The 15500-nt window shown below is 43.3% G+C and overlaps 1 protein-coding gene across 2 annotated transcripts in view; it reads right to left on the bottom strand.

Moving 5' to 3' along the window:
* LOC124619853 (YLP motif-containing protein 1) overlaps positions 1–15500 on the bottom strand; it is a 669202-nt gene that overhangs the window by 131161 nt on the left and 522541 nt on the right. The gene's annotated exons all lie outside the window — the stretch shown is intronic.

Consider the following 15500-nt stretch of genomic DNA (forward strand, 5'->3'; position numbering starts at 1 on the left):
TGGTATGCCTCGTAGTCAGTAATTATGTAGCTTCTGCAACAGAATGTAATGATCAATTACATTAAAAGCTTTACTATGGTCAAGTAATATGCCAGAAACATGTTGCCTATTATTTACTGCTGTTAGAGTTCATCTAGTAATGTAAAACTAGCTGACTGAGTTGATCTGCCAGTTCTGAATCCATGTTGTGTATCACTTATTATCATATCTTTATTTAGGAAAGCTGTTAGTCTTCTAGGAATCAGTTTTTCAAGAATCTTGCCAAAGCCTGACAGTACTGATACAAGCCTACAGTTTGCAGCCTCAAATTTGTCTCCTCACTTGTACACTCTCAGTGATGATTGAAAATATCTAATAATTGTTCTATTATTAACACTGCACTTGCTTTGATGAAAATAGCTGTTATTTCATCAGCAACAGTAGAATATTTATTGGGTGATCTTTTAATGACCATAAATAATTACTTGGGTGTTATTGGAGACATGAATACAGTTCCTGTATAAATATTTGAATCTGAATGTAGTGTACTGCTGTCTGTTTCTGAGCTGTAATTTTTAGTAATCAGGTGTTGTGGTGTATCTGAAAAGTTGCTATTAAATTAGCTACATCTGTAGGGTCAGTTATTTTACTGTTATTTTCATTAAGTTCTATGTTGTGGTCTAACGAGTAGTACCTGTTACTTTTTTTTATGATATTCCAGGTTGCTTTAGTCTTGATCTGTAATTTTCGATTTGATTGTTGTTTTCCATCTTCTTTACTTTTGATATAACTTGCTACAAATTCGCTATATCATTGAAAATAATTAATAAAAATGGGACTGGGTATTCATATAATTTTCTTTTGTCCTGGCACAATATTTTTAAGCCTGCTGGGATCCATTAAATGTATTCTGCATTAAATTTATTACTGATGTTTGTTTACAAAAAGCTATTTCACAAAAACGTTTATACGTGACCATAGATTTATCGAACTTGTCATCTGTGTTATTTGATCTGTGGACACCATTCCAGTTGGCTGTTCGCAAGAGAGAACAAAGGTAATCTACATTTTCATCATTGAACTACCTGACATTAGCTCTAGTTTTTTGGGATTTTATGTCTCCTGGAACAGCCGTTGTTAGTATTTTGGCATGGTGATCACTAAGACCAATGTTTACAATGTTGTTGCAGGTATATTTATCTGTACTTACAAAAACCTGCTCAATGGTTGTTATAGAAGTACTAATTATACAAGTTGGGTGAGTTACAATTGGTTTTCATTTAAAGGACTTCAGTAGATCTTTAATTTCATCTTTAAATTTATTCGGTTTGGAGAAATCAAGACTGAAATCTCCGCATATGAAAATATTTTTCTTGAGAGTGTTGAAATTCTCTAACAGCTCTCCCATATTATTATGAAAACTTTTGTTATTGCCACACAGATGATAACTATTTTAGTTTGACAGTTCTATGTCTCTTTCTCTGGATAATTATCACATCTGGTTATATTGATTAATTTTTTTGACATAAATGCAGCTACCACCATGCCTGAGTATTTTGCTACAAAATGTGCCTGCTAATCTGAACTGAGGTAATTCTGTCAGTTCTAACATGTTACTGTTCAACCAGTGCTCAGTGAAACATAAATCAGAAGTATCATTCAAATCATTTAACAAGATTTCTTTTTCATTCAGCTTATTAGAAAGAGACTGAGCATTCTGATAGGGCAATTTAAAGTTTGAACTACGGATTTGATTGAGTCGTGCTTGACCACTAACCTCTTTTTTTTGATCCAGCATTGTTAACTGAAAACAATCGTCCTCCTTTTGAGAGATGAGTGACGTCTTCCTGGTAGCTGGTTCTCTGGGATCTGGATCTTCTCATTCTTGTGCTGTGGTGCTTCAAATTATAATTCATTTGTCAAGAAGCATTTGTTTCATTTTCAGCACTTTTATCTCACTAGCTTTCAAACTATTTATTCTGTTAGAACACTGACATATTCAAGTAGACTTGGTGCTTGAAAGAGTAATGCACTTATTTTGTACAACTGCTAATTTTAATTGTTCCTTCCCCTGTCTGTTATAGTGAAAACCGTGACGTAATAATTTATCACGTGACGGTCTTTCCATGTCAATGTTTATGGATATTTTGCTTTTGCTTTGCCATGTCAGCTATGCGACAAGTTATTTGTCGTGAAATACTACTTCGGAAGGCTTTCGTACCTCTAATGGCACCACGAGTTCCGCTCTGTGAACAATGCACTCCATAATGAACTCGCCATGGCTGAAAGATTTATCAGATCTGATAATTCAGAGCGCTGTTTTTGCAGCTTGCTTTCAACGGCGGGCCGCTGCAGATGGTTGCCGGCTAGAAATAAGATACAACAGAACGGACTATATGATCATTGGATTTCTGCAAGCACATATGTATAAATAGAAACGGCACAAACACAATGATTTTATCGTTGAGATCGGCTCGCTGTGCAGCAGAGCATCTCTTTAGGTCCACCAACTTGTTTTCTCTTTCATCGTCAACTAAATCTTTTAATTCCTTGTGGGTTGTGGTGCACTGCCGTTCTATAACATATTTGCGCTGCCTGGCGATTATGCGACTGCATAACAGACACTAAGAATTTTCATGAACAAATAGCGCCGCATCGCCCTGCTGAATAGAATGTCGCGTCATTATCGAGCACTTCCGCGAAGTACCAAACAAAACCGAGACACACCGAGCACATCGAGGCCCACACATCGTGCACGCATGCAGTTTGGGGTGCCATGCCCGGCCCTGCTTTACACCAACAATCACTTCACAAAAGAAGTCAATACGGGCCGGCCGAAGTGGCCGCGCGGTTCTGGCGCTGCAGTCTGGAACCGCGAGACCGCTACGGTCGCAGGTTCGAATCCTGCCTCGGGCATGGACGTGTGTGGTGTCCTTGGGTTAGTTAGGTTTAACTAGTTCTACGTTCTAAGGGACTAATGACCTCAGCAGTTGAGTCCCATAGTGCTCAGAGCCATTTGCACCATTTTTTGAAGTCAATACGGATCGCCAATCGACAAACAGCATATTGACGTCAAAACGAAACATTCTGACCACTTCTAGGGCTATATTTTCACCTGGTAGCAGCATACTACGCTAGCGCACTGAGTAATGAACATACCTATGACGTTTCAGCATCCTGCGATGTATACAGCCCGCACTGCAGCACTTAGCATGCCGTCAGTTTAATTGTAACCACCCGGTAAATTAACACCCATTACATACGATACAATCAACACATTTTTGAATATAAAGAAATTAAAAATAACGATGTGAGTTCTCGGAATCAGGTATTTGGATTGCAAGCATTACATTGCAACAAAATAACTGATGGATACTGACATTCGTGGGAGGTTTATATTTTGTGGGTTGTGCCATCTGTAATTGAGGTTACACATTCCTCTGTGAGGTGATGCATATGAAGTCGTTTGTGGGATGATAAATGTGATAAACTGGAGGAGTTTAGAATGCCAACAACCAAGGATAGTGCTTCAGTAGTCACGCTTTCCACCTCTGGCAGTAAGCTTGGTAAAAAATGTTTTCTCGGACTGCTTCTGTGAGAGTACTCTGCTCACTACAGAAGTCGGTGAAAACATTGTTGGCTGCAGATATTTGCTATTGGCCTTTTGTGTTCTTCACAGTGCGTTTGTTCTTCAGTTCGGGAAGTGTCCGCCCCTGGTAGCTGAGTGGTCTGCACGACAGAATGTCATACCTAAAAGCCGAGGTTCGATTCCTGGCTGGGTCGGAGATTTTCTCCGCTCAGGGACTGCGTGTTGTGTTGTTCTTATCATCATTATTTCATCCCCATCAACAAGCAAGTCACCGCAGTGGCGTCAACTTGAAAGACTTTCACCAGGCGAACGGTCTATCCGATGGGAGACCCTATCCACACGGCATTTCCATTTTGGGAAGTACAGATTTAGGCTGGAATTTAATGTCAGGCCGCGATAGCTGGGATGGATTTGTGTTATCTGGGGAACCATGTTCGTTTGATAATTCTTCACCAAGGGCTGTATAGATGCCGTTGCCACTCCACTGTTTCAGCCAGCTTGTCACAAACCACCAGGTTTAAATAAGACATTACTAATTATGAAATCACACAAAATGCGACGAGAATCTCACCAGAGTGGCGACATAACTGCCAAAGCCATTGCATAGGAGTTGGTTACTTGGAAGTCACGCGATGGCTGCGTTCCAGTTGCAGCAGTGGGCAGGGCATAACAAAGTACAATGGTGGCATACCCTCAAGCGATTGGTGTCCGACCCTCGAACGACATTGTGTTGCAGCTCTCTTGCGCCAGTGGCTGAACAGCCATATCATATGCCACAAGTGTTGTCTGGGTTAATCGCCTCTGATCTAGGTGGAGATGTACATGTACACCGAATTGACAAAAGTCATTGAATAGCAATATCCACATATGTTCTGGCGTAACCACAAGTGCCAGAACAAAGAGGAAATAACAGAAGTTCAGAGAAGACCAAGAGGAAACGTCAGCCAATAGCCTGCTGACAAGGACCGACCTCTGCAAGAAGTGAATATAAGCGCCGCTCCTGCCAGCCTCGGCTGTACATAGTGCTCAGATTGGCTCAGTATACAGTCTCTCCACCCCCAACCAGTTGCCGTGCCTTTACCGTTGTGTCCCACGCTCTCTCCATCTCCACACCCTCCGCCTCCTTTCCCAATGCAACTTCCATCGTCTACCCCTCCCGGATGATGAGCTTCGCCCTGACATCTACCCTTCCTACCAACTCTAACCCCATCTTCCTGCCTCCTCCTCAGGGCTCCCTCTCCTCCCCCTCTCTCCTCCTGAGTGGCTCCCCCCTCCTACTCCCCCTCCCTCCCTTGTGCCCCCTTTCAGTGTCTCTGCACTCCCTCCTGCCCTGTCTTCCCTCTTCATCTCCCACCCCACGTGTCTCCTGCCTCTTCGTGTACCCGCTGACGCCCCTACTCTCTTCATCCCGCCGCTTCCCCTGCTCCGCCTTGCTCTCCCCTCCTTTTCCATCCTCTCTGACCTTTCCCTTGGCAGGTCCCACCTGGCAGTTTTATTCTTCGTCGTGTGTGCCACAAGTGGGTTTTAAGTGTGTTGTTCTGGAGTGTTTTTAATACTGTGGCCGACTTTTAACCTGTGCATGTCCATTCAGTGTCTTCTCTGTGTTTTACGAATCGCCAATTGTGTTTTTTTTTTTAACTTTCTGGTGAATTTTAACTGTTCCCCATGAACGTCTCCTTGTCAGTCTATTTTTACCTCCATTTTCTCCCTTTACTCTGTCTTATGTTCCCCTTTTTTATCGCCTTATGTATGTAACATTTTATTCTTATTTTAGTTGTCATGTCACTTGGATGAAGAGCGGCGGACTGTGCCGCTGACAGCCCTCCCCTGCCCCATATGGGGCAGGGGAATGAAATCACAATAAAGAAAAAAAAAACAGTATACAGTCATTAGTACTCAGTATCGGCTCAGTGTAGGGACATTAGTGGAACATATTCACGGAGCATGCTACAAGAACGGCTAGTAGTGATCCTGAACAGTTGATTGTCTGGACTTGTCTGTAGCGACGAACATAACTGTTTGCATGTCACCCATCGTTTGCGACTACTACTTATAAATATCTAAGTTAAGTATTGTCTATCAGCTTTATAGAAATAAAACTACTAACGTTATTTGCTTGAACTGTTGTATAGCATTCCAAGAACACTTCGTCCCTTAGGCATCCTATACGAGGCGAGTGGGCGAGATCCAACAACTGGTGAAAAGGTGTTACAAACAAACCCCGTGCCTGGCGGCCACAGACTTTGTGTTTTTGTGCTGGCGCCTTACTTTGCAGAGGCGCTTATTGCTTTAACAGTTTCTTGTCGTTTTTTGCTAATCAGTGTTTTCAGGTGGGTATTGCAGGACTTTTCTATGCTTTTGTCGTTATTTAGATTGCTTGCCTTGTATATTTTTTGCATTTGTGCCTTTTAATATGGCCACCGCACCTCTCCAGCTCCCTGCTCTGGCGCTACAGCCGCAAGCGTTAGATGTCACACAGCTAATGCAGATGTTTCAGTTTTAGACGCAGCAAGTATCGGCACTGCTAAACAGGGTCCAGCAGCTACTTTCTAATGCTTCGCACCTGACAGAACAAGCACCACCTACTACAGCTGCTACACCACCTTTTCGACAGTTTTGTGTACAAGACGAGGAATGGCTCGAATAGTCGCCCCAGTTTGAAGTGCATGTCATCGTTCACAATGTACCAGGTAGTGTGAAACTTCCGTATCTATTATCGACAGTAGCAAGTGCAGTGTTCAGATTAATTCACAATCTCTTCCCTAACGCCACTGTAAGTGGATTTGCTTGTGACACAGTCATAGACTCCCTAACAAACTATTATGACCAACAAGTGAATGTCATAGCAGCTAGGTATAAATTCTAAATTCTTTAACTAAAAAAAAGTCAGAACAAACTTATTGCGAGTGGGTAACAGATCTGCAGGGTCTGACAAGACAATGAAAATTCAAATGTGCTTGTGGTGCTTTATATTCAGATGTTATGTTGTGTGATGTGATTTTGTACAAGGTGCCTGATGTCAAACTCAGAGAACAGATTTTGAAACAGTTCGACCCATCATTTCAGCAGGTAGTGCTAATATTACATCAGTATGATTCAGGTGCCTTGTCGGTTCATAAATATGAGTTGCAAACTATCTGCCGGGTTGAGCCCCTTAGTTGCGATCGTCCCATTCCGCACCAGCAGCGTCCACTAGCCACGCTGAGTAAACAACCTTCCATGCCGCGCAAGCAGTTTGCTAAACAGGCGGCTACACAGGCGAACAGAATTAAGTCTTGCCCGCAGTCTTATCCACGGCTCAAACGCCAAGACTGCCCCTCCCGACAAGCTCAGTGTTAAGCCGTCGGCACACGGACCGTGCATCTGACCGTCGAGCGTGCCGAGTTTCTGACGTCATAGAGTGGAACAGCACGTCCGGGAGCCTTTCCGAATGTGCAGAGCAATATCTGGCATGTCAGATATTCTGAGCGTGAGTCTGAGCGTTGACCAATGAGATGGCACAACGCCACCTACGTCACACGCACCCCTCTCCCTTCAGTACAGAGTTGTGAGGCGCCATATTGGCATTCATTTCAAGCCTATATGTATATATGCCGTTTCTGAGCACCAGCAAATTGATAATCACTGGAAAACCCGTTGTTAGCTGTGTGATTCGTTCCAATAAAATAATGAGAAACATCACATTCGTGGCAAAATAATTATTGTAACTTGCGTATTATGAGAGTAGGCTATTTGAAGGCAGTGACACACTTGAAGATCCACCCAAAACGCATTGTTCTCGGTACGATTTGTTATAACTAAATTTCAATTAGTAACATAATTATCTACGATTAACATTGTTAGCAGGGGGTAACACTATATGATCAAAGACAAGGAGCGTGTTATTGGTTTAGCGCAAGCCGGCACGGTAACTCAGCGTGTTAGGTCAGGGGGTTGGCTGCCCTCTGTAATAAATAAACTGAGTTAATGGATCAACGACGAGCTGAAACAGGTGTCTTGCGACGTCCGCCCCGAGAAGATACAACGAACGAAAACGAACAAAAAAAATGAGATTAAAAAAAGCGTAATGAGTAGCGTCTCTATCCAGTGATGAGTTTTTGTTGGGGCAGTGGTTTGCGTCTTTAACACTACAAAAATTTTTTTCTAACATTCGCATTTTTGTTAGGTTCTGATACTTTATTATTAGTTTAATATAAGTATATGCTATAATATTTGATGTTATGTAAATATGTTCGATTGGCTTAATCTGCAGGACAACTTGCGCTACTTGTATAAAGATATTTTGCTCCTTTTTCTTTTACGATTCTTAATTCACATGTTGCAAAGGTTCTGTTACTGGGTAGGAACAGGGAGCAAGTAAGACTGACCTTGGGGTTTTACTAAAATGTGGGAATGATGAAATGCCGGCCGGTGTGGCCGTGTGGTTCTAGGCGCTTCAGTCTGGAACCAGAGTGACCGCTACGGTCACAGGTTCGAATCCTGCCTCGGGCGTGGAGGTGTGTGATGTCCTTAGGTAGGTTAGGTTTAAGTAGTTCTAAGTTCTAGGGGACTGATGACCACAGATGTTAAGTCCCATAGTGCTCAGAGCCATTTGAACTATTTTTTGAATGATGAAATAATGTTTATCTTATGCGGAGAAGTATTACAAATCTGTACCGCACTGTTCGTAATGGAACTTTTATAAACCTGTGTCCTTATTGATAGGACATGGCACTTTCCATTTCGTGAACGATGGAGGAAATGTACATTTTAATAGAGCTAACGTGGGAATTTTATGCGCGCCCGTTGAGTAAAGTGTGATTTACGAACTAGAAACATCCTTCAACTGCCGCTGGAGTGCGTTGCGATCGCGTATACCACGTTGGGGCCCACGTACCGTATGCACAAGTCGCATCGTTCCTGAGCGTTCAGCAGCACGTTGAACTTGGCACGCTCGACGTTAACGTTCGACAGCACAGTCCGTTTGCCCACGGCTTTACGCTTCAGGTAGGAAAGGACATGTGCCATCCGTACGTTTGCTACACAAGAAACACAAGAATTCGGCCCACTCACAAAACTATTGTCACAAGACCCATGTCATTAATGCAGTATATTCCCAGTCTGCGAGGGGCATTAGCATACCTAGTAAGTGTGCAGTTTTCAGAGTGATACATCAGGCAAAGAAACATTTTGTTCATTTACTAGTTTGTGTAAAATGTGTGAAATTTCAGAAGGACACGAGTGCCTCTGCCACATTGCTAAATTGTCACACATATGAACTGTTAGGCTCTGCATGCCTGTCTAAAACCAGCACGCAATTGACGACTTATAATGGACAAGACATTCCGGATATCAGAACATGTACTTTGTCTGCTAAGTTCAAAATGGTTCAAATGGCTCTGAGCACTATGGGACTTAACATCTGAGGTCATCAGTCCCCTAGAACTTAGAACTACTTAAACCTAGCTAACCTAAGGACATCACACACATCCATGCCCAAGGCAAGATTCGAACCTGCGACCGTAGTGGTCTCGCGGCTCCAGACTGTAGCGCCTAGAACCGCACGGCCACTCCGGCCGGAGCCTGCTAAGTATCACTTGCATATGTGAGCAGTGACTTTTACGGTGCTCGAATCACACGCGTGTGAGAACATGTTTGGTCTTGATTATTTTGATTTGTTTGGCTTTAACTTTCAGGACAATGTGTTGCCAGTGTCTGCTTTCAACACAAAAGACAGTGTAGCTAGCTTGCTAAATGAATTCCTGGAACTCCTTTTCTGAAGGTTTAGGAAAAGCTAACAATTTTGTTGCACATATTACACTGAAAAAAACACTCAGCCGAAATTTTGCTGGGCCAGAACTGTTCCCATTGCATTACGGCACAAAGTCGAGGCTGAACAACTGCAAGACAGTGGCGTTATTGCACCCATGTCAGCTAGTCAGTGGGCAAGTCCACTCGTTTTGCTCCCCAAACCTTCAGGTCGCACTTGCCTCCGTGTTGACTTTAAGTCTACAGTCAACCCACAAACTGTATTGATTCTTATCCACTGTCACGCCCCAGAGGATCTCATGGACAAATTAGGCACTGGGCGCTACTTTTCAAAAATGTATTTGCGCGACGCATATCTTCAAATACCGCTCGATGAAGAATCACAAAAAGTGTGTGTCGTAAATACTCATTTGGCTTTGTTTAAATATTTGCGTTTGCCTTCAGGCAGTGCTTCAACTACCGCCATTTTTCAACGGTATTTGGAACAGCTGACAGCACTGATGCCAAACTGTTCAAACTACGAGTGAAGGACGACATTGTCCTAGCAGGTCGTACACCTGAAGAACATATTGCAAATTTTACTTGCTTTATTTAATGTGATATCTGATGCAGGGCTAAACCTAAATTGCTGTATCTTGGTCACGTCATAAACTGTCAAGGTGTACATCCTCTTCAGTCGCATTTGTCAGCCATACGAAAATTGTCAGTTCCTCGCAATATCACAGCATTGCAGTCAGTTTTAGGGAAAATGAACTATTACATTCGGTTCATACTGAATCCTGCACAAATCGCAGCTCCATCGCAATAACGTCGCCTTTGTATGGACAGATGAGTGTCAAATAGCTTTCCAAAAACTTAAAGATGCATTGCTCAGTGACCGATGCTTAGCTGACTTTGATCCTGACAAACCAGCTGTCTTGCAAGTTGACGCTTCCTCTCACGGAATCCGTGCAGTGCTTTCACACAGAACTGGTGATAAAGACAGACTTATTGCTTTAGCATCAAAAGTGCTGTCCAAAACTCAGTGTAACTATTCACAAATTGAAAGAGAGGCTTTGGCTATTGTGTGTGGTGTCGCCAAATTTTGCCACTATTTGTATGGCAGAAAATTCTACTTAGTAACAGATCACAAGCCTTTGCCGTACTTGTTTCATCCGACGAAACCGATTCCTGTACGAATTGCCCAAAAATTGCAAAGATGGGCTTTGTTGTTGTCTCAGTACCAGTACGAGATCGTGTAGCGTCCGACAGCTCAAGATGGTAATGCGGACGCACTTTCACGTCTTTCGATTGGCCCTGATACAGACTTAGCCGCTTCTGCTACATCTTGTTGTTACATCGATACTCAGGGTTCTGAATTGCTTCAATAATTTCCGCTGAAGTATAGACAAATTGCACAGGCCACGAAAGCTAATTCAGATTTGAACATCTTTCTAGCATATATTCGCACATCTTGGCCTCACTCCTTGAATAGCATAAAGAAATCTGTAGTACGCCAACACTTAGCACGTCGGCACAGCCTCGCTGTACAGAAAGGTGTAATTCTTGATCAAAATGACAGTGGCCAGTCACGTGTGTTGATCCCTAAAACAAGTGTTGCAGTTACTTCACGAAGGACACTGGGAGGAAACAGTTACCGCGTCGACACTGTACTTGGCAGGGTATGGACGCCCAAATAGAACAATTACGTCACAGTGTCACGCATGTGCGGAAAATCAGTCCGCTCCGCTCTCTGCTTGGCAATCCCCATGGGAACGTGTGCACATAGACTATGCGGGACCTTTTTGGAACACCCGCTGCTTGAAAGTGGTTGATTCGTATAGCAAGTTTCCTTTTGCTGTTCCAATGAACTCGACAACGTCACGTAGCACAATTCAGGTGTCGTCATCGATTTTTTGCCTCGTAGGATTACCTAAAGTAAAGTATCAGACAACGGACCTAGTTCACATCAAATGAATATGAAACATTCCGTGAACAGAATAGCATACGGCATCTAACTAGCGTACCGTTCACCCACAGTCAAACAGCGAAGCGGAACGTTTTGAAAGAACATTCAAGCAGTAGATGGCCATACTTCACTCCACACACACCGGGGATCAAGCATTGCAACTGTTTCTCGCCTCATGTAGTTCGCGCCCACGAGATGGACCGTCGCCGGCGGAATTGCTTCACGGCCGCCGCCATCGCACACTGCACTACCTGCTCCACCCTCCTCAGCACCCGGCGCCGAACGAAGGCCGCAAGTATCGCTTCGAGCCGCTTGATATTGTCTTTTACAGGGTTTTCAGCGGCAGCAGACGGTGGGCGCAAGGCGAGATCGTCCGTCGGCTTGGCGCTTGCACATATCTTCTTTCAGGTCCCGATGGCTTGCAGCGCCGCCATTAAAATCAACTTCGCCTCTGTCACATACACGACGATCTTTCAGTCTCTCTTCCCCCAGATTCACAGGTCCAGAGGACAGCGCGTCCGCAGCAGCGGCCAGAGGGTGTCATCACAACACTGCGGGACGACCCGTGGAGCTGGAGACGGAGCCTTCGCCTCCGCCGCCTCCTCTCGTCCTACAGGTGGATCTGGGCCCACACCGCAGCAGCACTCGCCGCCTTCTTGATCTGGTTCATGGCAGCAGTAGGTGAAGAAGTACCCTTCTGGTCGTTTTCTGGGGGAAGTTTCCGCCAGAATGCAGGCTGGATGGCTTCACGTCCCCTGCCGCCACAGCTTCCGGCCCGACGTTGCGCCCACACTCCTGCCTCCCCTCCGTGGCTGCACACCCGCCACGACGTTGGCCCGTCGCTTTGGGGGAAAGAAATGTCCTGGCGTGGCCACAAGCGCCGAAACGAAGAGGAAGAACGAAAGACCAGAGAAGGCGGTGAGGAAACGTCAGCCAATAGCTGGCTGACAAGGACCACGCCGCGCCAGGAGCAGGAAGCGAATATAAGCGCTGCTCCTGCCTGCCTCGGCCGGACACTAGTGCTCAGATCAACTCAGTATACGGACATTAGTACTCAGTGTCGGGACATCAGTGAAACGTATTTGCGGAGTGTGAAGAAGAGCTAGTAGTGATCCTTAACAGTTGCTTGTCTGGACCTGTCTATAGCCCATGTAGTGGGACGCGAAATTGAAGTGTCACCCATCCACCAGTGTCAGCCCAGTTTGCAGGTGAACATAAGTTTAATTTAGTGTTTTATTTGTGTATTTTGTAATGTTTGTGAATTATCTAAAGTTTTGTGTTTATTTTTGTTTCATGCACGGAGAGGGCGGCGCAACGAACGGAGACAGCATCTTCACTGCCGGGACCAGAGAGAAAATTGCTGGCCACTATACGTCGCGGGTCGACAGCCAAAGACCAACAGAAGATCCTGAAACCGAGTTGTTGCGTCGTGCTTCTAAAAACTGAAAAAAATAATTTGTAATGTTTCTACAACAATGACGTCATAGAAAGTTTAATCGTGTAGTAAATGTTCAGTCCTATCTTGTCAAGGCTCATGTTCACGTCTATATGTAGTACATATGAAGATAATAAACTAGTGTATACTACAAAAGTTTAAATACGTGTTCTGAGAATTTATTTATGAAGAATTATATTAAGGAATAAGTATTACTGATTTATTTGACAAGATTATTAATTTTTGACAACGTTCATTGTGAGTTTGAGTCTTAACAGTTTATTCAATGTGGTTTTAATATTTATTAAAGCAGATAACTTGCATTAAAATAATTTCTGAGAAGAAACAAACGACATCTAAATTGAAAAAAACTTTGCGCAAACCAATTGGACTGAGTGACGTAATTCTGCGCATACGACTCAAATGATGATGTTTTAATTAGTTTCGTTCAAGAACCATTCAGAGACAACTTTAAAAAGAATTTAAATAATTTTGAAGTGTTTTGTAACTGACATAGGTGACGAAGTCTGCACATTGTCATATGTCAAAAGAAAATCATTTATACAAAACTTACGTCGTTACACTACACCCATCGTTTGCAACAACTACTCATAGATCTCCAAGTTAAGTATTGTCAATCTGCTTTATGGAAATATAACTACTAATGTTATTTGCTTGCATTATTGTATAGCATTCCGAGAACGCTGCATCCCCTAGGTACCCTATACGAGACAAGTGTGCGAGATCCAAGAACATATACAGATGGTTGTAATAATGCATACACAAGGTATAAAAGGGCAGTGCATTGGCGGAGCTGTCATCTGGACCCAGTTGATTCATGTGAAAAGGTATCCGACGTGATTATTGGAGCACGACGGGAATTAACAGATACTGAAGGCGTAATCGTAGTTGGAGCCAAACGCTTGGGACATTCCCTTTCGGGAATCGTTAGGGAATTCAATATTCCGAGATCCACAGTGTCAAGAGTGTGCCAAGAATACCAAATTTCGATCATTACCTCGCACCAAGGACAACACAGCGGCCGACCGCCTTCATCTAAGGATCGAGAGTAGCAGTGTTTGCGTAGAGTTGTCAGTGCTAGCAGACAAGCAACACAGTGAGATATAACGGCAGAAATCAATGTGGGACTCACGACAAACGTATGCTTTAGGACTGTGCGGCAACATGTGCGTTAATGGGCTATGGCAGCAGACGGCTGAGCCAAATGCCTTTGATAACAGCATTACATTGCCTGCAGCACCTCTCTTGGGCTCGTCATCATTTCGGTAGGACCACAGGCGACTGGAATACAGTGACTTGGCCAGGTAAGTTCAGATTTCAGTTGGAAGAGCTGAGGGCATGGGTTCGAGTATGGCGCAGACCCCACGAAGCCGTGGATCAAGTTGTCAACAAGGCATTGTGCAAGCTGGTGATGGCTCCATAATGGTGTAGTATGCCTTACGCGGAATATACTCGTCCTCCACTGAACCGATCAATGACTGTAAATGGCTATGTTCGGCTTCTTGGAGGCCGCCTGTAGCCAGTTATGAACATGATGTTCCCAAAGAACGGTACCATTTGATCAGGCCACAGATTTTCGCGATTGGTTTGAAGAACGTTCTGGACAATTCGAGTGAATGATTTGGCCATCCAGATCGCCCGACATGAATCCCTTACAACGTTATATGGGACATAATAGTTTCGTAGCTATGGACGGCTATAGAGACGGCATAGCATGGCTCAGTATTTCTTGCAGAGGAGTTCCAACAACTTGTGGAGTCCATGCGATGTATAGTAGCTTTACTTCGCTGAGCAAAATGAGGTCCGACAAGATCTTAGGAGGTACTGTAACACCTACAACGCCTCTCGGTGTTAATAAACTAAAATAGCTCCCAAATTAGCTCCCTTGCCCTCGAAATATAAATCCAGAAAATGTCCCAAGCCCCTCCACAAGTAGTAATTTACGAAATAGAAATAAGAGACAAATAGAGGGAAATCTATAGTAGAAAAATAATAGAAAAAGAAAAGAATTTTAATCATAAATTTTGGAAGCATGGGAGGGGAGGGGGGGGGGGGAAGATAGAAATGGTTAAATTATTAGTTATTCTTATATATGAGAAAATCAGTATTATAGTCACAGAACGTAGGTCTTTAACACCAAAGATAGCGTTTACTAAAGTATAAATAGACATACAATGCAATTATGATACTCCAGTCTCTATCCTCTAGTCTGTTCGAAGTCAATTAGGACGTACAGCTTTAGGAAGCAACAATAGGAGCTTTATTAAACCAGGGCGCAAGAATAAATCGTGACGAGATCGTTTTTTTGGGAAGCATTAATTTCAGATCAGAATTAGAACTTTCGTCATATTAGAGGAACGGGGAGGTGATCAATAATCTCTCTGACTTTAACGTCACTTCGTGTGAAGATTTAAATATTTTACAGAATTAACGATTTTTGGACAGATTCGGACTTTGTATTGTGATAGTGGAAAAGCTTTACTTCACGTGACTAGTAATCATAATTCGTAACAGTTTATGGATATTAAACGGGAACAATCTTTTTGTCGAAAGTGACAGAACATGTTTTAGTATCTCTGATATTGACTGGATTCCAGATTAGACACTTATTCAAAGAACCCCTTTGAATGCGATCGTGTGAATGAACTGATTTATTAATAATTACTGTTAAATAAAATAATGTGTTAATTTGAAACTGACAATTCGTCTTAAACTTCGATTTAGGTTCATAAATAATTAGGTTACGTGATTTTCACCAAGAATAAACTGCAGACTAGTAA

The sequence above is a fragment of the Schistocerca americana genome, chromosome 6 (assembly GCF_021461395.2).
Source record: "Schistocerca americana isolate TAMUIC-IGC-003095 chromosome 6, iqSchAmer2.1, whole genome shotgun sequence".
Lineage (NCBI taxonomy): Eukaryota > Metazoa > Arthropoda > Insecta > Orthoptera > Acrididae > Schistocerca > Schistocerca americana.